The sequence below is a fragment of the Dermacentor andersoni genome, chromosome 2 (assembly GCF_023375885.2).
Source record: "Dermacentor andersoni chromosome 2, qqDerAnde1_hic_scaffold, whole genome shotgun sequence".
Classification (NCBI taxonomy): domain Eukaryota; kingdom Metazoa; phylum Arthropoda; class Arachnida; order Ixodida; family Ixodidae; genus Dermacentor; species Dermacentor andersoni.
In genome coordinates, this window is record NC_092815.1 from 255,381,988 (window position 1) to 255,406,277 (window position 24,290).

Genomic DNA, 24,290 nt, shown 5'->3' on the forward strand with positions numbered 1-24,290 from the left:
GTCGCTGCTAGCGCTGGGGGGATGAAAGGGGGGCGGAGCTGGTTACGAGGCCGACGACAACGCCGACGACGACGCGAAACCCAGGAACGGACGCCAAAGAGCTGCGCTCTAAAAAATCGTGGCTTAGTGGTAGCGCCTCCGTTTCACACTCGGGAGACCCTGGTTCGATTCCCACCCAGCCCATCTTGCAAGTTTTTTATTCACGAAGTGCCTCCCGGGATTTATCGCTCGCGGCCAATGCCGCCGACGCCTACACCGACGACACCGGCTTTTCTGTGACACGAGCTCCTTAACGCTATCGCGTTAAAAATCCCTCTGTATATGTGTGTAATTTTAATCGGGCTGACGATACGTCGGTTATCGACTACTTAGAACGTGCTCTTGGGAATATGCCGGTCGATAGCGACATAAATACGGTTTGGAGATACTTTGTATCAGTTCGCGCCTGTTTAGAAAAATATGTGCCCAAGAAAATCAAGCGCATGGGAAAACTCCAGTCCATGGGTAACTAGAAACATTATTCATTTGAAGTGGCGACTGAATCGTGCACGTAGAAGGATACCAAGGTGATGTGCAGAAATAGCCAGTCTAGTACACAAGTTAGAAAAGAATTAAAAGATGCGAAGGCGGCATTTTTTTTTCAACAACACTGGTGGATTACATGCGAAACTCGCCTCAGAAATTCTGGAATTACTTATCTGGTTCTACGTGCAACATTAATGAACTTAAGGTAGACGGAAATGTCTGCACTAAACCAGCTTTTATCGCACAGGCTTTTAACAGTATGTTTAACTCTGTATTTACACCTGGCAGTAATAGGCACGCCATAAATGCGAACGATGCTTTGTTGCTGTGTGAAGACAGAAATGATATTGTACTTTCTCGAGAAGGCATTCTAACATTGTTGTTAAAACTGGATACCGAAAAATCTTGTGGCCCTGATGAGATACCCAATGAGTTTTTAAGGCGTTACTGTGAATGGATATCACATTTTTTGTCTAGAATTTTTGCAATGTCATTTCGTATCGGGGTTGTGCCAGAAGATTGGCTCCTTGCACGCATCGTACCTATTTTTAAAGCGGGAAATAAGTTATTGGCGGAAAACTATCGGCCAATTTCCATTACATGCTCGGCGTGTAAAATGTTAGAACACATAATGTCGAAACATCTGGTTGAATATATAGAAAATAACAACTTATTCTACAGTAAGCAGCATGGCTTTCGCCAACGTCTGTCAACAGTGACGCAGCTTTTTGAGGTGTCTCAGGCTTTCGGCGTCGCAGTGAACAACAACGAAGAAATTGATGTTATAGCAATTGATTTTTCGAAAGGTTTTGACCTGGTGTGTCACACAAAACTTATTGAGAAATTTTATAAACTTGGTGTTAATACGCAAATTGTGAAGTGGATCCATGCGTACCTTACAAATAGAAAGCAATATGTTCAAATAGCAGGCGAAAGATCATCCTCCTTACCTGTTTTATCTGGTGTGCCACAGGGTTCGGTTTCAGGACCAATTTCGTTTCTGTTATATGTAAATGACATTGCTAATGACTTGCATCCTAACATTGAACTGGGTCTATTTGCGGATTGCCTTATTTATTGTCGCGGTAAGAACGTCCAGGATCAAATGTTGTTGAACGAATGCTTGCAAAAAATTCATGACTGGTGTGTTACGTGGGACATGAAAATTAATTTCGATAAATCAGCTTACATGACTGTATCTAACAAGAAAACCCCGTTGCTTTTTTCTTACAGAATAAATAATAGCCCACTTCAACATGTTAGTAAGCTTAAGTGTATTGGGGTCACAATCATGCACAATTTGAATTGGAATGCACACATTGAAAACATTTGTGGTTCTGCTCAACGCAAACTCGGTCTGTTAAGGCGAAAGTTGAAAGATGCTACACCCGAGGTAAAGCTCAAGGCGTACAAAACAGTTGTACGGCGCACACTGGAATGCGCATGTATAGTCCGGCATCCGCACAAAGTGGGCTTGACAAATAAACTGGAATGAATTCAAAGACTAGCCGTACGGTTTATCTTTAATGCTTATGAAAGGACGCAGTCTGTAACTGCGTTATTATCTCGTGCCGGTTTGCGCGAACTTGCAACGCGCAGAAAAATAGCCAGGTTGAAATTCTTGTACCAACTGTATAACAATAAATTCAATTTGGACTCCAGACTATACTTGCATCCCCTTGGACGAGTGTCCCCACGTACTGGTCACCCTCATGCTGTAATACCATATGTGCCGCGCGTCGATGCCTTCAAATTTTCCTTTCTTGTGAAAACTGTAGTCGATTGGAACAAACTTGACGCGGATGTATTTATTGAAACGCACACAACTGAATCATTTGAGCGTAAACTGTCATGTGTTTGCTGAATGCATTGTTTGTTTATTGCGGAAGTGGTGTTACGTGTCTGTGGAAAATTCTTTTCCCCCACCACTGTAACAGCCCGCAAGGGCTAACAGTATTGGAAATAATAATAATAATAATATTAATAATAATTTCCATTATTTTTTCGTATCATTATTTCATTTATTATTAAGCACAAGCAATTTTCGCTATGTTGTCCTCGCTGTCAGTGTTTGTTGGCTTCTTATGATATGACTAATAAAAATCGGACCCCTCGATTAACCCGCTTTCTTGTCGTTTATTATATAACGAGTGTCTCGAATCCGGCAACAATGATGCCTTCAGGTACCATGTGTGGGTTTATTGACTGGTTGCCTTCATCCAAAAATATTGCGTTTTCGTGACGCCTGCGGCAGAAAGGACGCTTACGTCCGTCGCCAAGGTCTGTGAGCGGTGGCGCTGGCTAACACTGCCAGTGTTCCACTAGGAAACATAAATACCCAAGAAAGTGGATGGGCAAACGGCGCCGCTGGGTTCTGGGATCGTTCTCCACTTGCGGCAAGTTGTTTTTTCATCCACATTCATTGCTATTAATTCATTGTGTTGCCACCTGCAGTAGTGGGCACAGTGCAAGAGAAGAGGCAAGAAGAACAAGGAAGAAGCGCGCGTGCTAGCCCGGCCCACTCGAAAGCCAGATCCCATCGCCGTGTTTTTCGGGAGCCAGCTGTCTGCATTAAACGTCGCGAGCCCTCTTTGAAGACACGTAACAAAGAGGTGGAGGTGCTGAGTATTTCTAAATCATGCCACAGACCCCTCCTGGAAGCGGAACCGCCAGCCCAGTACCAATCGAGACTCCCGTCCATCGGGCCAGCCGTAGGATCAGGGGATCGACTGCCTCCGGAAGACAACACAGCGATTGCAAACACCTCAACTGGTACGAATAGCACAATGACGACCAGGTACACACTTCAGAACTCACTGGTTCCAAAGTCGTTCCATGGCGACGTGTTCGAAGACATCTAAAACTGGATGGCCAACCTTGAGCGTGTGGCCGAGTACAACGAATTTGCCGACGCGACTAAACTTAGAAGCGTGCATTTTTAACGCGATAGCGTTAAGGAGCTCGTGTCACAGAAAAGCCGGTGTCGTCGGTGTCGGCGTCGGCGGCATTGGCCGTGAGCGATAAATCCCGGGAGGCACTTCGTGAATAAAAAAGAACTTGCAAGATGGGCTGGGTGGGAATCGAACCAGGGTATCCCGAGTGTGAAACGGAGACGCTACCACTCAGCCACGAGTTCTTTTTTTCTTTATTGCCTGGCTTTGGTACATAGTTTCACAAGAGGCAACGCTCACCAAAACAAATACAAAAGTAGAATATACATTTTCTCTATGTGGACATATTACAAAGCATTGTGCTGGCTCGGACTAATCAAAATTCGCGCAATGCTACCAACGGTTCTACTCTTGGGAGCCACTCCGGTGGCTCCGCTGCCGCTTTATGGATAGCGACAAACCAGTGCATATTTTCCCTGAAATACATACGTGCAGGCTGCGCATCTTTATCGACATGGTATCCTGCCATTCTCGCGCGCCAAATACAATGGAGGCCCAAGAGCATAATTAAATCAAAAGGCACCCCATCCTCATTATCTATGCTTAAGTAGCGGATGCCATATGGGTCCAATGGAAATTCTTTCTTTAGTGTCCTCTGCAAAACATCCCAGAAGAACACGCCTTCCCAACAGTTTAAGAAAACATGATCTATTGTCTCTGGCTGCTTGCAAATGAAACAGTGCGTTCCCCACGGTAAATATACCCCTTTTCTCTCCAAAAACTTCTTAACTGGTAATGTTCCCATGTGTAATTTGAAAAAGAAGGTCTTGGTTCCTGGCGGGACCTGCATTTTCTTTACTCTCTTTAAAACATCGCTGCTTGGGCCTCCACCATACAAGGACCTATACAATGGCACTGGGAAAAGAACGTCGCACAAAGCACAGTACAGTTTCTTTTTGTTCACACCGGACAGGTAATCATTCGAGAAGCGCACTGAAAGAAATCGGACACTCGATACCACTTCTTTGTAAAGCCCTCGAATGCCTCCCGAAAACTCTTCGGTTGAAACCACATACTCTGGCAGCCGTCTACTCAGCCTCATTTGACATACCGTGCGCAAGAAAGGGTCGGTTGCGTCCCTAAAGAACAAGAACCGGTTTACCAACTGCCGTACAAAGAGATGGCCCAATCCCAGCCCCCCGTCTTTTACCCGCCGGAACAAGTTGGTCCGGCTGCAGCGCTCCCATTCCGACGCCCAAACAAAGACGGCGAAAATCCTGTGTAGCTTCTGAACATTTGACCGTGAACAGTGCAATACTTGCATTACGTACCAAAGCTTGCTGATAAAGAAAAGGTTACAAACGGTGGCTCTGGCAAAAATAGAGAGATTAGTGCCTTTCCACTTCTCAACACTCTCCCGTGTGTCTTTGACCTGCCCTTTCCAGTACTGCTCGCTATCGCGATAGGCATCTTGCGGGACGCCCAAGTACTTGCCTGGGGTCGTCACCCAATGCACGTTGGCAAAATGATCTGGCTTCGTTGGCCACGATCCATGCCAGAGCCCGAGGCACTTCGACCAGTTAACTCCACTACCAGTGACATGGCTAAATTTACGGACACATTTGACAGCCTCAATTATGCTCACCTGATCCTCCGCAAAAACAGCGACATCATCTGCATAAGCCAGCAGCTTCACTTCAACTGCTTGAAGCTTAAATCCCATAATTCTATTGTTTTCAATCAATCTCATACACAGGGTTTCAATGTAGATACAAAACAACAGAGGGCTGAGGGGGCAGCCCTGACGCACAGAACGTTGCAGCCTAATGGGAGCCCCCAAACTCTTATTCGCGATCAATCTCGTCGTGCAGTTACGGTACGCCAGGGCGACCCCCTCGCATATTACAGATCCGAGATTGGCATAGTCTAAAACGGCAAACAAGATTTCATGAGCGACGCAATCAAAAGCCTTCTCGAGGTCAATCTGTAAGATGGCAATCCGACTATTACAATCATCACAGCACTCAAGTACACTGCGCGCTTTGTGAATATTAGTAACAATAGTCCGGCCTTTAATCCCACATGTCTGGTGAGGCCCGACGATGTCCTGTATCACTGACTGCAATCTTCGTGCCATTATCTTCATAAAGATTTTATACTCGATATTGGTGAGTGCTATGGGACGATACGCCGTAACAGATCTTAATTTCACTGCATCATCAGTTTTAGGAATGAGTACTGTGTGTGACGACCCATAAGACGGAGGCAATGTTTTCCATTTGTACGCTTCGTTAAAGATTACATTCAATACAGGCCTAATTTCGTGCTTAAATTCTTTATAAAAACAGGCGCTGAAGCCGTCTGGCCCAGGCGATTTTCCGGGGTTTAAGTTGTCTATGGCCTGTTCAACTTCGGATTCTGTTATCTCTAGTTCCAATCTTTGTTTTCTTTCGTCGTTCAGTCGGGGTATAGCACGCAAGAACTCATTCCCAAATGTGGTAGCGTCTACTTTGTGGTGCGAGAATAGCGCCTGGTAATGCTCATGAAAAGCTGCTTTGATGTCATCTGTGTCTGTTGATAAGATCCCGCGCCATTCTATTCCGTCTATGTGGTTCCTTTCAGCGCGTGCTTTTTCTAACCCTAGCGCTCGTTTCGAAGGCGCTTCACCTGCAGCTGTGTCTTCAGCCCTTGCCCTCACCAGGGCTCCCCTATAGCGTTGCTCTTCAAGTTGCTCTAACTGTTGTTTCACTTTTCTTATGTCTTCTATCCATTTGCCCGGTGCCTGAGATTCCTGCCTGAGCAGTTGTTGAAGAAGCGTCTTTAACTCAGTCTCTTTCTGTTTCTCTGCAAAACGAATACAGGTGGCCCTCTCTATTGCCTTTATTTTTAGGGTTTCCTTACTCAGCTCCCACTGTTGCCATACGTGAAGGTTATTACTGGGGTCTATTTTCCTTATTTCTTCTCTTACTGCTCGGTTAAACGGTTCATCCTGAAGAAGCTTGTTATTTAATTTCCACGTTTCCCATGAGAAAGCGTTACCTCGCTTTGGAATTCCTATGCAGCATTGAACCAAGCAATGGTCAGAAAAAGACACTGGCACTACCTCGTAACTGTTACACTGCGGAACGATGTCAACGGTCGCATAAATGCGGTCGAGCCGTGCGTGACTAGAGCCCTTAAACCGTGTGTACTTCACAGCACGCGCTCCTTCGAGGCACTCTGCCACATCCACAAGGTCCCAGTTCTCTACAATTCGCGGCATAGACGCTCTTCAATGTGGTGAAAAAACTCAGCCCTTTCATCCACCTTATTGGGCGCGTACAAGCATAGAATACGCCACTCGTTGTTGTTGTACGAAAAATCGACGACAACGCACCGGCCCGACACACACGAATAAATTGCATGCACCTCTAGCCAAAAGCGCCTCTAGTGAATGCGGTGTTGCCTTAGAAACGAGCCGTAGAAAGTTATACTGCGGTTTATATCGGTAATTATGAACATGTAACTTGCAGAAGTCGCAGTTACACGAGTAGCGAAGTGCATTTCCGCTACATTTCTTCTGCGCTCTCCGCACACGCAGAGCCATCTTGCGGCAAACACAGAAGACCCCCTCCTCTTAATATACGGCGCTGCCCCGACAGGTGGCGCGCCACGCGCGCATTGGGGCTGTGCGGGGACCGGTGCGAGGCGCGTCGCGGCCCGGACTCCCTCTCCCCTGACGACGCTTCGCCGTGCTCCCCCACGGGTTGCTGAATCAAACGTCCTTCCTTTCTTTAGATCACTATCAGTCTATCTCTCTGCCCGTGCCGATCACGACGTTTGGCTGGCGTACATCGTTTCCCCCTCCGAGACACCGAGTTCTTTGGTTCGTTCCGCTTGCTGAGGCGCACGTTTCGTTGCCGCGCGGAACGCTGCGTTGCTCGACGCTCACCGCGTGATTGGTGGGTGCAAAGTCCGATGCGGGGCGCCTCGTAAGTGATCGCTGCGCCGTAGCGCATTGTCTTACACCCCTTGGTGGGTCGACGGGAACGCTGTCGCGTTCAACTCTTGAAGGCAAAGCTTAAGCGTCCACCAATTTTTCGCCTGGAGGATGGCGCACGTACGTGTTTTCAAAACCGCGAGGGGCGACTGACGTCGTCGCTTGAGTTCCGCCGTCAGCTCCTAGACACCTACGCCAGTGCTGATCACCGTGAACGGGCAGAACGCGTGGTAAAGGCCCGCATCCAGCTTCCCAACTAACGTGTAACCACGTTCGTCGAAGGCACGATGCGCCTCTTCAGACGAACAGACCCAGGAATGACCGCTGACAAGAAGTTGCGGCACTTGATGCGAGGAGTGAAGGAGCCGCTCTTCGCTGGTCTTGTGCGGAGCCCTCCGAAGACAGTCGCCGAATTTTGTGGGAGGCTGTCAATATGGAGAAGATGCTTCAGCAGCGATGGAACTAGTATGAGCGGCAAGTCAATTCGACTTCTCATTCTAATATTTTCGCGGCCACCAGAGACAACGACGACAACCTCCGCGAAATCATCCGCACAGTTGTGCCCGAAGAAATGCGGAAGGTTTACGGCGCGTCACAGGCTACAGTGAGCTCTATTGCGAGTGCTGTAAAAGATGGGGTGCACCAATGGCTCCGGTCCACCTTTCCTCTTGTTAACACCGTGCCTGCACCGACTGAACACCGGCGTGCGACCTACTTGGAAGTCCTCAGCCTCTCTGCTTCATCATCTCCGTTGGCTGTTTATGCCGCTCATCAGGTTGCACTTTCTGCACTTTCACCAGACCAGCCTGTACAATACATCGAAGGACGACGCTCTCCTTCAGCGTTTCCCCCGGCCGCCCCTCCTGCTGTGCTGCAGCCGGAGCAGCCAGTCAATTCGGAAGTTTGGCGCACACCGGACCGCCGCAATCTGTGCTTCCACTGCGGTGAGGCAGATCATTTGTACCGTCAGTGCCCATATCGACGTCTCGGGTGGCGGGGCTTTTCCGCCTACTCGCCGCCACCCAGACCTGGCCAACGACCATGGGATATTTAAGACTATCTGACTCCACAGCGCACGCCACCGCCTGCCGGGCGACAGTCACACTCGCCGTCGCCAAGGCGATTTTCACCACCGCCTACGCCCCAGCGATATTCGAGCGCAAGATCGCCGAGCCGTTGCCGCGAAAACTAACTACAGCGACCTATGGGGGCGAGGCCCCTGCGAGTGGAGGCGCTGAAGACCTCCATTTGACGCGAACAAGGACGGGCACCGGTTCAACGCCAACTGCAGCTGAACAGAATGTCCGGCTTTCGCTCGACATATCGATGGTGATCGATGGTTACGCGGTGAGCGCTTTAGTGGATACCAGTGCGGACATTTCCATCTTGAGCGGGAAGGTGGCGACGTTTCTTAATAAAGTAATTACCGCTTGGAATGGCTCACAAAGTCGAACGTCTTTACTCCACTGGGAACCGTCACGGCTAGAGTTCCGGTTCGAGGATCGACATTTGTGGCGAGCTGCCTTGTCCTGCGCGAATACTTCCGTGACGTCATTCTTGGCGTTGACTTTCTGTAAGAATACGGCGCTGTTGTTGACTTACGGGGAGGTGCAGTCATTTTCTAAGCCGACCGAGCACTGGACGGATACGACGATAACCGACGTGACGACGCCCTTCGTGTTTCCGCAGAGAGCGTTACGCTTCCTCCACCAGCCAGTGTCCTAGTCGAAGCTATGTGCGGTGGAATGCGCGAAGGCGAAATGGTCACCGAAAGCAACTTATCCCATCTACTGAGGCAAGGTGTTTGTGCGGTTAGGAGTGTGCTACAGCTTAGTCGTGGCCGTTCTCAGTTGCTTGTGACTAACTTCAGCAGCGAGCATCACCTCCTTTTCCGTGGTACTTCGATTGCGTTTGCCGACGAGATGGACAACATGGCTGAATGTTTTGCCTCTGAAGCCGTGGGTATTCCTGACAAGTCACTGGGAAATATTGACATTAATTCAGAGCTATCGAAAGACAACCAGGCAGCACCACGCGAGCTCTTGCTTGCATTCAGGGCATGCTTCGCAAATTGATCTAAGGTACGCCAGACATCAACCAAAAAGCAGAGGATCATCACATGCGACGACGCACGTCCGATACGCCAGCAGCCCTACCACGTGTCGGCGAAAGAACGAGAAGCGATTCGCACACAAGTAAGAGACATGCTTGAAGACGGCATTATCGAACCTTACAAGAGCTCATGGTGGTCTCCGGTCGTTCTTGTCAAAACGAAAGACCGGAGACGCTTCTGCGTCGGCGACCGGAAGCTAAACAACGCAACTAAAAGGGACGTGTACCCATGACCACGTATCGACGACTCGTTAGAAAGACTGAGGCGCACCCAGTATTTTTCGTCACTCGATTTGAAAAGCGGGTGCTGGCAGATTGAGGTAGACGAACGAGATCGCGAGAAAACTGCCTTTGTGGCTCCTGCAGGCCTCTACGAATTTCGAGCGCTCCCTTTTGGCTTGTGTTCAGCCCCAGCTACTTGCCAGCGAATGATGGATACCGTACTCGCCGGACTGAAGTGGCAGACTTGTCTCGTGTACCTTTGATGTCGTGGTCTTTTCTGAAACATTTGAGCAACATCTTCATCGCTTGCGGAATGGGCTAGAAGCGATCCGTTCGGCTGATGTCATGCTTAAACCAGAAAAGCGCCACTGCGGTTATGAAGAGCTCAAGTTTCTCGGACGCGTCGTAAGCGCCAGAGGAATTCGACCCGATCCCGACAAGCTTTCCGCGGTAGAAGCAATTCCTCCTCCGGCCGACAAGAAGGCCGAGCAGCGTTTCCTAGCGTTCTGAGCGTATTATCGCCGTTTCATTGAAAACTTCTCTCAGTCATTGGAACCCCTGACTCGGCTTAGAAAGGATGATACGCCATTTGCCTGGACGAGTCAGCCACAAACGACCATCGCTGAGCTACGTCAACGCGTGCAGTCAGCACCCGTTCTGGCACATTTTGACGACAACGCTGACACGGAGGTGCATATTGACGCCAGTAACATCGGTCTTGGCGCAGTACTCGTCCAGCGCCTAGACGGCATTGGAAGAGTAATAGCTTATGCTAGCTGCTCGCTGTCCCGTGCTGAGGCGAACTATTGTACCACAAAAAGTGTCTCGCGGTTGTGTGGGTGATCACGAAGTTTCGCCCTTATGTCTACGGCCGTCCTTTCAAAATGGTGTCAGACCACCACGCCCTGTGTTGGTTGGCAAACGCACGCGATCCTTCGGGACGACTGGCAATGTGGAGCTTGCGGCTACAGGAATTTGACGTCACTATCGTTTACAAGTCTGGCCGCAAGCACGAAGACGCTGACGCACTGTCGCGTGCACCCGCCGAATCTCTCAGTCGAGAGTCAGAGGACAAAGACGGCTTCCTGGGTGCCATTGCTGCATCGGACTTGTTAAGACGGCAGCGTGGCGACGCTGAAATTCGACCTCTCATCGGCCACTTAGAGGGCAGGCCAACAACTATTCCACGCCACCTATGTAGCGTACTGACGTCTTTCTTTCTACGCGACAACGTGCTTCACACAAAAAACGCCCTTTCGAATGACCGAGCCTACCTCCAGGTGGTCCCAAAAGACTTGCGGGACGAAATGTTTTTCACCTGCCATTACGAGCTGCCATCTGGCTCCTCACGAACGCTTGCCAGAGTGCGCGAGATGTATTACTGGCCCGGGCTTTTGGTGAGCGTCAAACTATGTTAAAGGCTGCCGTGCATATCAGCGGCGAAAGCCACCGCCCATGAAGCCCGCCGGGTTATTGCAACCTATCGAAGCACCTCATAAGCAATTCGACCAAGCCGGCTTCGACATTCTTGGGCCTTTTCTATCTCGACCGACGGCAACAAGTGGGCAATTGTCGCGACGGGCTATTTTACCCGCTATGCCGAGACGGAGGCGCTCCCACGAGCCACTGCTTTTGAGGTCGCACAGTTCTTCATGTGCCACGTTGTAGCCCCGTCTACTGTAATCACAGACAGAGAGACGGCGTTCACAGTACAGCTCATGCACGAAAATTTTCAGTTCTGCAAAACCAGGCATCGAAAGACCACTGTTTACCATCCGCAGTCTAACTGACTTACGGAGCGACTGAACAAGACCATCACGGACATGATCTCTATGTATATTGACGTGCAGCACATAATATGGGATCATATATTGCCTTACGTGACCCTCGCGTAAAATACTGCGTCGCGCCGCGTACAATACGATGCCGTGTCAAGACGACGAGCGCCTAACTACTGACGCCGAAGAATTTGCTCGACGCGCCGAGGAAGCTTGCGCGGCTGCACATTGCTCAAGAGCAGCACGAAGATGCACTGCGTTACAGCATAGGCGACCCTGGCAACCAAGCGCGGACTCCCGTTCGCCGCCGTGGCTTTAGTGAAAAGTTCCTCAGCCGGTATTTTGGCCCATACATAGTGCTGCGTTGCATTAGCGACCTGAACCACGAAGTCGTTCCGGACAGTGCGGCTCAAACACGGCGTAGACAACCACCTAGCCCTGACACCGTTCACGTCGTACGCATGAAACCATATGTTGCGCGTTCGTTATTATAATTTTTTTTCATTTAGTCATTTATTTATGTTTGTGCTCATATTTGCAGCTAATGCGGTTACCTCTCCAATTCTCGAGACTCTGCATGTCACATTTCGCCATTGATGTACTTGTGGCCTTCCTGTCGCTCTGACTGTGTTCTTTGTGCGAGCATCTGCCTTGACCACGTTTCTTTGCCTCCTCTTTTCCTTACACCATTTCCTCACCATCCAGCCGATTATCTTTTTGAGGGAGGGGGGAATGCCACCTGCAGTAGTGGGCAGTGCAAGAAAAGAGGCAAGAAGAACAAAAAGGAAGAAGCGCACGTGCTAGCCCCGCCCTCTCGAAAGCCAGATACCACCACCGTGTTTTTCGGGAGCCAGCTGTCTGCATTAAACGTCGTGAGTCCTCTTTGAAGACACGTGACAGTATCTTTATTTCATTTAGTAAGCGCAAGTAATTTCCCTATATGTTGTCCTCGGTGTCAGTGTATGTTGGCTTCTGATGTTGTGGCACGTTCTGGAATTTATCTGTGGTGCTCTTCTGTAATTCCACCTTTTTATCCCATTCTGCGATGGCAGAGTTTCGAGTCAACTAGGAGGGCTCAGGGCTAATCGCATCTGGCAAAATGACGACTTCGACGGTACGTCGGAATTTGACAATTGAGAGACTTTCACCGCGAGAGCATCTGGAAGATTCGCTGATGCATGCGCAAACGCCGTCATTCGATTTGATGTGATCGTGTTTGTTGGACCACTGCCTACCGAGTTGTACCGTGTCTTAAAACGCCACAGATATACCCGATGGACTGGTCACCCCTCGTGACTACCTGCCTCCTTGCATGGCCGTTTCTGCGTGGTTAAATCGGGTCCAGTGATAATATATTAAGGTTCCACTATGCAGAGATATGGCGGTTGTATCGCCTATATTGTCTCTGATCGGCTGTGAAAAGGTTACGTTTTTTGTTCGTGCCCGGAAAAGGAAGTTCTGGAAAAATCTTTTCTCTTTTTCGTCAAGGTAAGTAACTGCGCACTCATTGGACGCCCTTTCTCAAAGGAAGACTCTTTTCCGGTCCTTGGTGCTCGTGTCGTTTACGCAAGAAAAGTGAACGGTCGCAACCGGGAGCCGCTGCCATAGCTTTGCGATTGCGTAAATATATTGTGACATTCTGACGTAGCAACCATGCTGTATGGCTTGCCGATTGGCTGAAAAAATACGAGAGAAACTTTACAGTTGGGGCCGTTTTATCAACGTCAAGAAATTGACAAGGTAAACCCTTAGTCCGAGGCGCCTTAAAAGATCGTCCAGATACGTCTCTAACTTTCTCGTGTATTGTCGGGCGAGGAATTCTTAAATTCAGTTTGCCTTAATTCCGTGCCAGAGTTGGGATAAATGTTGTGTAAAAAAGTTAGCGGGTAGAAACCTGTGTGCTCGATACCAAGCGCTTCCAAAGTTTGTAACGTTTTGCGATTTGATAACGATATTTTTGCACTTTGTTTCAGTTAAATTTTATTTTGTGTGAAAAAAATCTGCTTTGGAAGAGGAGCCACAGTTCCGCCGTGTGGAGGGATTTTTATACCTAATATAAACATTTATGCGCATATGTGGTAAAACACAACGACGGCGGCGGCGCGTCCCGGACATAAAGAAAGCGCGAAGTGGCAGCGGCAGGGAAAGAAAATTGAAAGAGGAGGTAGCAGGCTCGAGCACAGCGGGGGCCAGGAAAAGAAGACTGGTTCTACATGGCGTTCGAGCAGCCGGTTCGAGAGGGCTACCCGCTTGAACCATTGGGCAGCCTGCTGACCGTTCACACGCCTGCGGATGTCGGTGTCCGGCTACAACCTGCTCGCGACTGTTCTCGGCCAGTACTGTTCCTGGTCGACCTGATCTCTTGCCGTTCCTGAACGTTCGGGCCACCGCCACCGGTCACCCAGCACTTCACTATATGCGATGTGCTGAAGACACGAGGGACAGCATGAATGTGTATCATGTATTTTAGTTGATGTGTGACGTGTGCGCCGTTCTGTTCGTATAGCGCATGATAGAGTGCTTAGTCCTAATATATGTTATCTACCAACCTGAACGTCCGCGGCTCCATCCTTCACCGCATCGCACTTCAACGAACGTGACGGCCGCAATCTCTACACTACATTTCGGGCGTCCGCGACAGGACAAAACTATCCTTATCACCTTTTTAGAGCCTCACTTTGCTTATGTGCAGTGGTTGAAGATCGATGCCGAAAAGCTGATAGGCCTTGATAAAGAGTTGGGACTGACAGGAAAGGCACTCCAGCAGTGGACAGAGGAGGAGTGGGAGAAAGAAAGCGAGAGATTTGCGCTAGAGCGTGAAGCTACTAAGGAGGATCACGACAGAAAGAGCAGCAAGCCGGAGAGCGCCAAGGTAATCGCAGCAGCCTAATCAAGCAGTCACTGCTGAACCAAGTGATCGCTGCGGGAGCAGTCAAGCTTTTCGCGGTCCGCACAACATAATACCAGCTTTCAATAAATCCCGGGAGGAGCTTGACGCTTATATTCAAAGTTCGAGTGAGTAGCCACTCACCAAGCATGGTCTCGGGACAGGTGGGGTCTATCCCTAAGTTTGTGCCTCACAGAGATGCTCTTACTGCACTCGGACGCATATCAACTGAAAATGCGTCTTACTTTGCAAAGCTGAAGTCAAGACTTCTTCAGAGGTTCAGGTATACCGAAGAGGGTTCTCGAACGTTTCGAGAGGCCAAACCCGCAAATGGCGAAACAGGGTGTCAATTTGCAGGCAGACTGCTCGTTTATTTTGACCATTGGCAAGTGCTGGCGAAAACCGAAAGTACATGTGACGCCTTGAAAGACGGTCATCACGGAACGATTTTTGCATCGATGCGATGAGAAGCTAGCGGTAGTTTTGAAGGAGCGAGGTTGTAAATATTTAGGCAGCTTGGCCGCAACAGCGGATCGTTATCGCGAAGCCCAAGGCCTGAAAGATCTGGCTAGGCACATCTGAATAGTGGGGTGGCACCAAAAGAGCCAACAAGCGCTCAAGGAAAGCCTCATTGCTTCATATGCAATAAACAAGGCCACAAGCCTGATTGTTGGCTTGGAGCCACAGGAAGTCGATCCGTGAGCAATGTGAAGGGGAAGAAGCCGCAGAGGTTTCTGAAAAACACAGGAAGCAGCGAGGCTTGGTGTTCCAGTTATGAACGTGGCCAAGCAACGCAAGAAAGCACTCTGCGCGAAACGTGCCGCATTCCAACAGGCACTGAAGACACCAGATGCGGCAAGGTTGGTTCGAATGCGGAAAGCCCCGCCGGTCCGAAGTGTCGTAGAAAACGAATGCCGACAGCGCAAGGTTATCTGTAAAGTGAACGTGTGAACGTTCTCAGAGATTCAGATTGAGAAAATCTCGTTGTAAAACGCGCACTTGTTCCTTCCGAGAAGCTTACTGGGAAAACGCGGACTGTTTATTTATTCAGCACAATGCGTTGGCGGGCTAGTTGGTGCGAATCCATTAATACTTTGTTTAGCGCAAAACAACAGACACAAGAAAGACGACCAGGAAAAGGCGCTACTCTCAACTGACATCATTTTATTGCGTCACTCCTTTATAGACCGCTCAAACTAGAGGAACATGTGCAGTGAGCACCATGCGGTGGAGCCACCAACATCCGATCCCAAGAGCGCACTCATGCGACCGAATCTAAAAAACTAAATTCAGCGCTGTACAAGGTTAAGGAAGGCACACTAATGCACTGTGACCCAAATGATTGAATGAAAAATGCTTCCGATAACTCTCGGGCCGTGGTGTCACGGCTCTTTTTCAAAATCCTGGTATCACGAAACATGGACTTGCATTTGCATGTTTTACAATGCTGAACCAAATGGGAACCTGTGCCTGTTGGTATGGATCGCTCATGTTCTCAAAGGCGCTCGTTAACGAAGCGACCTGACTGCCCTACATACACTTTACCACATGACAAGAGAATATTATAAACCACACCAACGCTGCATTCTACAAACTTCACGTGGTTCTTTTCACAATCATGTTTCTTTTCTTGTTTTAGAAATACGGCTGCACAACATTGACAGTTTCAGAGGAGCGAAAAACACTACCGGAATATGGTATCTAGTGGCGACATTCTTTAGATTGTGAGCCACTCTGTGGCAATACGGCACAACTTCAGGTCTCGTCTTTTGTGCGATGCAGTTACTTTTGTGCCGCTTCCCTTTCAGTTTCTGAAGCAATACCTCCGAGATTGACGTCACCACCACACTTGGGTAACCAGCAGCCTGCAGCCTATTTAACTGCGCAATGAAACTCATGTTCGCAGAGTGATGACAACATTTTATTAAGGAAGATTCTAAACACATCAACGCAATGACGCGTTTCACAGTCTGAGTGCGCAGACGCGTAAGGTAAAGGTTCCTTACGTGCACGTGGCGAGTACATCCAACAGGCGGGGCCTGTTTGTAAGGATAGCTGCAAATCTAAAAACTGGAGTTTACCGTCTCTAGATAGCTCATGTGTGAAAGCTGAACCTTTGTCATTGTTATTGAACAAAGTTAAAATATCAGCTACCGTCACGGAGCATTCGTTGTTAGTCTGTTTTATCACAACAAGAAAATCGTCAACATATCTGAATATTTGAACCGAGTCATTTTTTAAGGCACTCTTAAGAGCGCGGTCAACAAACGACAAAAACATATTACAAAGAGCAGGCGCCACAGATGAACCAATACACACACCGTTTTTCTGGATAAAAAGGTTACTTTCGAACCCGATAAAAGTTGCACTTAAATAAAATTCAAGAAGGGACATGAAAGTTTCCGAAGACAACCCGGTCGCGTTGCGAAAATCTACCTCGCCACTTTCTTCGATGCACGTCATCACACTGCGAAATAGCTCATCATGCAGTATTGAATAGTAAAGATCTTCGACGTCAACAGGAAAAATGTCGGCTACTGAATGGTTGTCTTCCAGAAAGGAAACAACATCGAAAGAATCCTTTATGCCATAAGGATCGTCAATAGTTAAATGCTTCAACTGTTTTTGCATAAAGCGGCTAACCAAAACCTGCCAACAGTTGTTTTCACTGACTATTGTACGGAAAGGCACATCCGGTTTGTGCGTTCTTGCAGTGAAAAAAACCTCTAGAGCAAGTACCTTACATTGTTTTACATCTTTCACAATCTTGGTGAAGCCCATATTTCCAAACAAAGAAATGGCTTTGCGTTTTAGCTTCTGAGCTTTCTTATTTGTCAGAATGAAGTTCTTGATGATGTTGGGGGCTCCACCGCATGGTGCTCACTGCGCATGTTCCTCTAGTTTGAGCGGTCTATAAAGGAGTGACGCAATAAAATGATGTCAGTTGAGAGTAGCGCCTTGTCCTGTCGCCTTTCTTGTGTCTGTTGTTTTGCGCTAAATGAAGTGTTCATGGATTCACACCAACTAGCCCGCCAACGCATTGTGCTGAACTATCTTTCTTCTACTGTGGGCCCTGATATTTGTGTGTCTGTGTCATCTCCTGAACCTGCTGTTCTGGTCAGTCACATAGCTTTTGCTGTGTGCCGTGCAAGGATGCTTACGTTCTGTATGAAGAATGGACATGTTCCTCAAGACGTGGCGAGTCTCTTCGGGAACGTCAGGCCTTCCGTCGGTCACGTGTGGCGCATGTGTCGGATTCTTCGTTCTGAAATTTGGCGGCAGGTACGCCTTCTGTACGGCTGGTTGAAAGCTGTCTGCTACTCGCGCGATGCGCCTATTGTGGCCGAGAAGAAGTTTCGTTTCTACAGACGTCTATCAACTCAGACTACAGAATTCTGGTGGACACAGCTGCTGCTACCCCTCCGGTCCAGACTCCCGCGCAGAAAGGAAAAAAACGCAACCTGTCACCGCTAGTTTCCAGGTACTCGGTGACCTCAGGCTTCCTGACGAAGTTGCTGCATTGTTAAAGAATGGGCCGAAGTATAGCACGGAACCAAGAATTTCTGCACATGAGCTACTGGCTTTGAACAGGCGCATAGCAATGAAAGCAGAACTAGAGGACCAGGAGCGGTGCCTCCTCTATGGGGTGGACTGCCTTCGTAGGACCGTCACCGGGAGCGCGCCACCTTCGACAGCCTTGATCAAAAGGACAGTATCTATCTTTAGAGACAATGAACTTCAGCTGTTACTGAGTGACAAAGAGGGCGGTTTTGTGATAGCTCTGTCTGCTGTCTTCAACAAAAAAGCCATTGAGGCTGTCAACAAGAACTTCATTCTGGCAAATGAGAAAGCTCAGAAGGTAAAACACAAAGCCATTTCTTTGTTGGAAAATATAGGCCTCACCAAGATTGTGAAAGATGTAAAACAATGTAAGGTACTTGCTCTAGAGGTTTTTTTCACTGCAAGACCGCACAAGCCGGATGTGCCTTTCCGTACAATAGTCAGTGAAAACAACGGTTGGCAGGTTTTGGTTAGCCGCTTTTTGCAAAAACAGGTGAAGCATTTAACTATTGACGATCCTTACGGCATAAAGGATTCTTTCGATGTTGTTTCCTTTCTGGAAGGAAAGGATTCAGTAGCCGACATTTTTTCTGTTGACGTCGAAGATCTTTACTATTCAATACCGCATGATGAGCTATTTCGCCGTGTGATGACGTGCATCGAAGAAAGTGGCGAGGTAGTTTTTCGCAACGCGACCGGGTTGTCTTCAGAAAGTTTCATGTCCCTTCTTGAATTTTGTTTAAAGGGACACTAAAGCGAAACAATAAATCAGTCTAGACTAATGAAGCGTTGTTTGAGAAGCCTGTAGGCAGTCATTTCAAAAAAATAGTTTGGTTATTAGATGAGAAAATGAAGGTCCAAGTATCAGTATTTGAATTTCGCGCCGAAACTCCAGCACCGGTACGTCATTGTGACGTCAGAGATTCCAAAGTATGTTTTCGCATTTGGGCCGCGTTGGCTGAATAAAGGTTCCCGAAACTTGCCATGTTTATTATTTGGTTCCTTTAGAACACAATGTAGTCAATGTGTACCGTTATATATAATTAGTAGGCCCTAGAAGATGCCATCAAAATGCAAGACGTCACAGCCACCAGGTGAGGGAACTCAAGTAGGCGTCGCCGCCCGTATTTCGTTCTTGCGCTTTTTCTGGCTAACCAAACGTCTTATCGCTGTAAGAGTGGTGTTTTTGGTGTCGTAGAACCGTAATTTACTGATGCAGAAGAAATCATTTTCACTTTAGTGTCCCTTTAAGTGCAACTTTCATCCGGTTCGAAAATAACCTTTTTATCCATAAAAATTGTGTGTGCATTGGTTCAGTTGTGGCGCCTGCTCTTTGTAATATTTTTTTATCGTTTGTTGACCGCGCTCTTAAGAGTGCTTTAAACAATGACTCGGTTCAAATTTTGAGATATGTTGACGATTTTCTTGTTGTGATAAAACAGACTAACAACGAATGCTCCGTGACGGTAGCTGATATTTTAACTCTGTTCAATGACAATGGCAAAGGTTTAACTTTAACACATGAGCTATCTAGGGACGGTAAACTCCAATTTTTAGATTTGCAGCTATCCTTACAAACAGGCCACGCTTGTTGGATGTACTCGCCACGTGCACGTAAGGAACTTTTACCTTACGCGTCTGCGCACTCAAAGACTGTGAAACGCGTCATTGCTTTGATGTGTTTAGAATCTTCCTTAATGAAATCTTGTCATCACTCTGCGAATATGAGTTTCATTGCGCAGTTAAATAGGCTGCAGGCTGCTGGTTACCCAAGTGTCGTGGTGACGTCAATCTCGGAGGTATTGCTTCAGAAACTGAAAGGGAAGCGGCACAAAAGTAACTGCATCGCACAAAAGAAGAGGCCAGAAGTTGTGCCGTATTGCCACAGAGTGGCTCACAATCTAGAGCATGTCGCCACTAGATACCAAATTCAGGTAGTGATTTCCGCTCCTCAGAAACTGTCAATGTTGTGAAGCCGTATTTCTAAAACAAGTAAAAAACCTGATTGTGAAAAGAACCACGTGAAGTTTGTAGAATGCAGCGTTGGTGTGGTTTATAATATTCCCTTGTCATGTGGCAAAGTGTATGTAGGCCAGTCAGGCCGCTGCGTTAACGAGCGCCTTAGAAAACATGAGCGATCCACGATCCATACCAACAGGCACAGGTTCCCATTTGGCTCAGCATTGTAAAACATGCAAGTGCGAACCCATGTTTCGTGATACCACGATTTTGAAAAAGAGCCGTGACACCACCGCCCGAGAGTTATCGGAAGCATTTTTCATTCAATCATTTGGGTCACAGTGCATTAGTGTGCCTTCCTTAACCTTGTACAGCGCTGAATTTCGTTTTTTAGATTCTGTCGCATCGGTGTGCTCTTGAGATCGGATGTTGGTGGCTCCACCGCATGGTGCTCACTGCACATGTTCCTCTAGTTTGAGCGGTCTATAAAGGAGTGACGCAATAAAATGATGTCAGTTGAGAGTAGCGCCTTGTCCTGGTCGTCTTTCTTGTGTCTGTTGTTTTGCGCTAAACAAAATATTCATGTTTATTTACTATACAGTTCCGCTAAATATCTTCTAGAAGAAGAAGTTGATATTGATTGCCAGTTCTTCAAGGGCATGATATTGGTCATATGCATGGAGCGGCCACTGTAAAATTTGTTGGGCGATATCAACGGCGGCTGCCCCTCTCTTGAACTGCGTGGAAGCGAAGCATGCCGTTTGTCCTGAAGAACGCATTAATGGCTGTCTACAATGCAAGGACAACACCTATCCTGTTTGTGACGATGATGTGGCCGCATTATCACTATCCTGTGGCAAAGACTCACCAAAGCTGCCAGTAGTCATGCCAAGTTCGTTGGACGTTGGCCCGAAAGATTGGTGAGAATGCAAAAGGACGATCGCAGCTATAGTGGTTGCTTCGCGGACGTGGGCAAGACAAAAACGACACGATCGACCATTGCCACATTTGTCATCATCAATGAACTTCTGTACCTGCGTTACAAGTCCGCGACACAGAGAGAAGTGGAACAGCTGGTTGTTCTCAAGGATCTTCGAGCGTCAGTCCTGAAGATCGCACACGAACGCATACTTTCCGGTCATCAAGGGACAAAGAGGACTGTGGATAGGGTTTTGGAAGAATTCTACTGGTCTGGTGTTCAAGTACAAGTCACGTGGCTTGTGAAGCATTGCGACATTTGTCAGGGGACCTTCCCAAAACATATTCTAGGGCGTGTGCCTCTTAGGAACACGCCGATCATCAATACTCCTTTTCAGCGTGTCTCTATCAATGTCATTGGACTCCTGCCACCCACATCGGCCAGTGGGAACCGATATGTCCTAACTGTGATGGAATTGCAACCCGTTATCCAGACGCGGTTGCGTTAACAAGCACCGTCACTGAAAGAATTGCCGAGGCATTGCTTGAGACGCTTTCCAGGGTCGGAATTCTACGAGAAATGGTAACCGATCGAGGTACACAATTCACCTCACAACTCATGAAAGAGTTCAGCCGTCTACTGTCTTTTAAACAGCTACCAACCACGCCTTACCATCCAATGACGAATGGTCTAGTCGAATGCTTCAACGAAAGGTTGAAGCAGTTGATGCGGAGGATGTGCCTAGAAAGCCTAAAAATTGGGACACTTAGCCCCACTGTTATTTGCATACAGGGAAGTCCCACAGACAAGCTTGGAATACTCGCCCTTTGATAAGATATATGGTCGCTACGTACGAGGACCAGTAGTAATCATACAGGAGCTATCGTCTGGAAGCCGACGGCATGACGAGACAAAAACAACGTACGACTGCGTTGTACAGCTGCAAGAATGGTTACACTGAACATGAGAACTTGGCCATGAGGTGCTTCGAAGATCGAAAGTGACCTAGAAGCAATATTATGAACGGAAGGCGAACGTTCGACACCTTGCAGTGGGAGACAAAGTTTTACTTCTGCTCCCATCCGACAACAAATTAATACTGACGTGGAAGGGAGGAACCTTTTATTGTTATTGACAAGAGAAGTGACATCGACTTCTCCCTAGACTTAGGGACGCGAGCAGGTACCTTCGGCATCAATCTCCTTAAAAAGTATGAGGAGCGGCAGTCATTGGCGCCGGCAGAACATCAAGCTGCTGCCGCGGTTAACACCCGCAGAGGTGTTGAGAATAGTGACCCTTCGTTTATTGTATTCAAGCAGAAAGAAACGTAGGAGCACGTAAAGATTATCATGGACTTGCCAGCAGAGCAAGGCGCCGAAGCAAAGGATTCGATGAGTGCATTTTAAGACGTATTCTGGAATGTCCCTGGCAAGACGCATCTCGTTGAATGCCAACTGAGACTGACCACGGAAGTGCCAGTGCACGCGAGCCAATATCTGGTACTTTTTCCAGTTGAAAAGGCCATCGAATGCGAAATACTAGAAATGCTGAAACAAGGCATCATCGAACCTTCGCACTCACCACACCAGTCGCCAGGTAGTAGTAGTTAAGAGGACAGCAGCATGCGTCTGTGCATTCATTTGAGGTGAGAAGAGGTTTATTGGCGGCTCCTAAGGCAAAAGCGCAGCGACCGGCAACGGCGAGACAGCCCGAAGCACTGTCCAAAAAAGGCGACAGTAATCAACAGCGCGAGCGGAGCCGAGCCGCGCGTTGGCGATGTGTCTGTGCCGCGAGGCGCCTCTTCTTCTTCACAATCTCCCCCCGTACAAAAAGAGCCATCCTGGCGCCTTAAGAATCAGGAGGCAGAGGGTCGTGGTAGGGCTTGAGACGCGAGACGTGGACAATGTCACGTCCACGCCGGCGCAAGTCTTCAGGTGGTGACAGTGGCTCAATTAGAATATTCACCGGGGATGTTTTCTCCAAGACTCGGTAAGGCCCTTCGAATTTTGGGACGAGTTTCGAGGAAAGCCCCGGAGTCTGGAAAGGCACAGACAACCACACAAGAACGCCTGGAGCGTAGGTAGTGTTCGGAAGCGTGTCGGTGCGGTTTTCTTTCTGGCGCTGCTGTTGCTCGGCCGTAAAGGAGCGCGCTAGCTGGCGGCATTCTTCGGCCTGTCGGGCGACGTCGGACACAGGTAGACACTCGGAGGCGTCAGAACGGTATGGAAGGAGCGTGCCGATGGTATGCGTAGGCTGGCGGCCATACAGGAGGAAGAAAGGTGAAAATACCGTAGTGGCCTGGATCGCGGTGTTGTACGCGAACGTGATGAATGGAAGGATGCGGTCTCAGTTACCATGATCAGATGCCACGTACATCGACAGCATGTCACCAAGTGTGCGGTTAAATCGCTCTTTGAGTCCGTTAGTCTGGGGATGGTATGCCGTGCTTGTCCGATGAATAATACGGCATTCCGAGAGCAAACTTTTGACGACTTCGGAGAGGAAGGCGCGACCTCGATCGCTGAGGAGTTCTCGAGGTGCGCCGTGTCGAAGCACGAAGCGATGTAGAACGAAAAACGCTACATCCCGTGCCGTAGCACTTGGTAAAGCAGCAGTTTCGGCGTAGCGTGTCAAGTGGTCAACAGCAACTACGATCCACCGATTGCCGTCTGGCGTCATAGGAAGCGGGCCGTATAGGTCGATGCCGACGCGATCGAAGGGTGTGGCAGGGCACGGGAGCGGCTGCAAGGCACCAGACGGGCGTAAAGGCGGCGATTTGCGGCGTTGACAGTCAAGACAGCACCGAACAAACTTTTGTACAAAATTGTACATGCCGCGCCAGTAGTAGCTGTGGCGAATTCGTTCGTACGTCTTGAAAACTCCGGCGTGGCCACACTGTGGATCGTTGTGGAAAGCGGCACATATTTGTGACCTTAAGCTGCGGGGAATCACCAGAAGCCGCCGACGGCCTTCAGGAGAGTAATTGCGTCGGTGGAGCAGCTGGTCACGTATTGCAAAATGAACTGCTTGGCGTCGGAGGGTTCGGGATACAGGGATGGTCGATGATCCAGAAAGATAGTCGAAAAGAGAAGCGATCCACGGGTCACGACGTTGTGCGGTGGCAAAGGAGTCCATGTCGAGAGATGAGATGAAGTGTGCGGAAGTTGTTCCGCAGGCCGAGTCTGGAGGTAAAGGTGAACGAGACAGGGCGTCGGCGTCGGAGTGTGTTCGCCCACTGCGGTATACGACGCGGATATCGTACTCCTGGATGCGTAATGCCAAACGGGCTAGGCGGCCAGTGGGATCTTTCAAGTTGGCAAGCCAACAAAGCGCGTGGTGATCTGTGACCAAGCCGAATGGGCGCCCGTACAGGTATGGTCGGAACTTGCCAAGTGCCCATACTAAGGCCAAGCACTCTTTTTCGGTCACGCTGTAATTGGCCTCAGGCTTCCTCAGC

At 48.6% G+C, this 24,290-nt stretch overlaps 1 protein-coding gene and 1 pseudogene across 1 annotated transcript in view; both read left to right on the forward strand.

The window, feature by feature from the left end:
- Positions 1–14,397, forward strand: part of LOC140216251 (uncharacterized) — a 35,929-nt pseudogene extending 21,532 nt beyond the window's left edge.
- Positions 1–24,290, forward strand: part of LOC129387131 (alcohol dehydrogenase class-3-like) — a 762,528-nt gene that overhangs the window by 539,277 nt on the left and 198,961 nt on the right. The window lies entirely within an intron of this gene.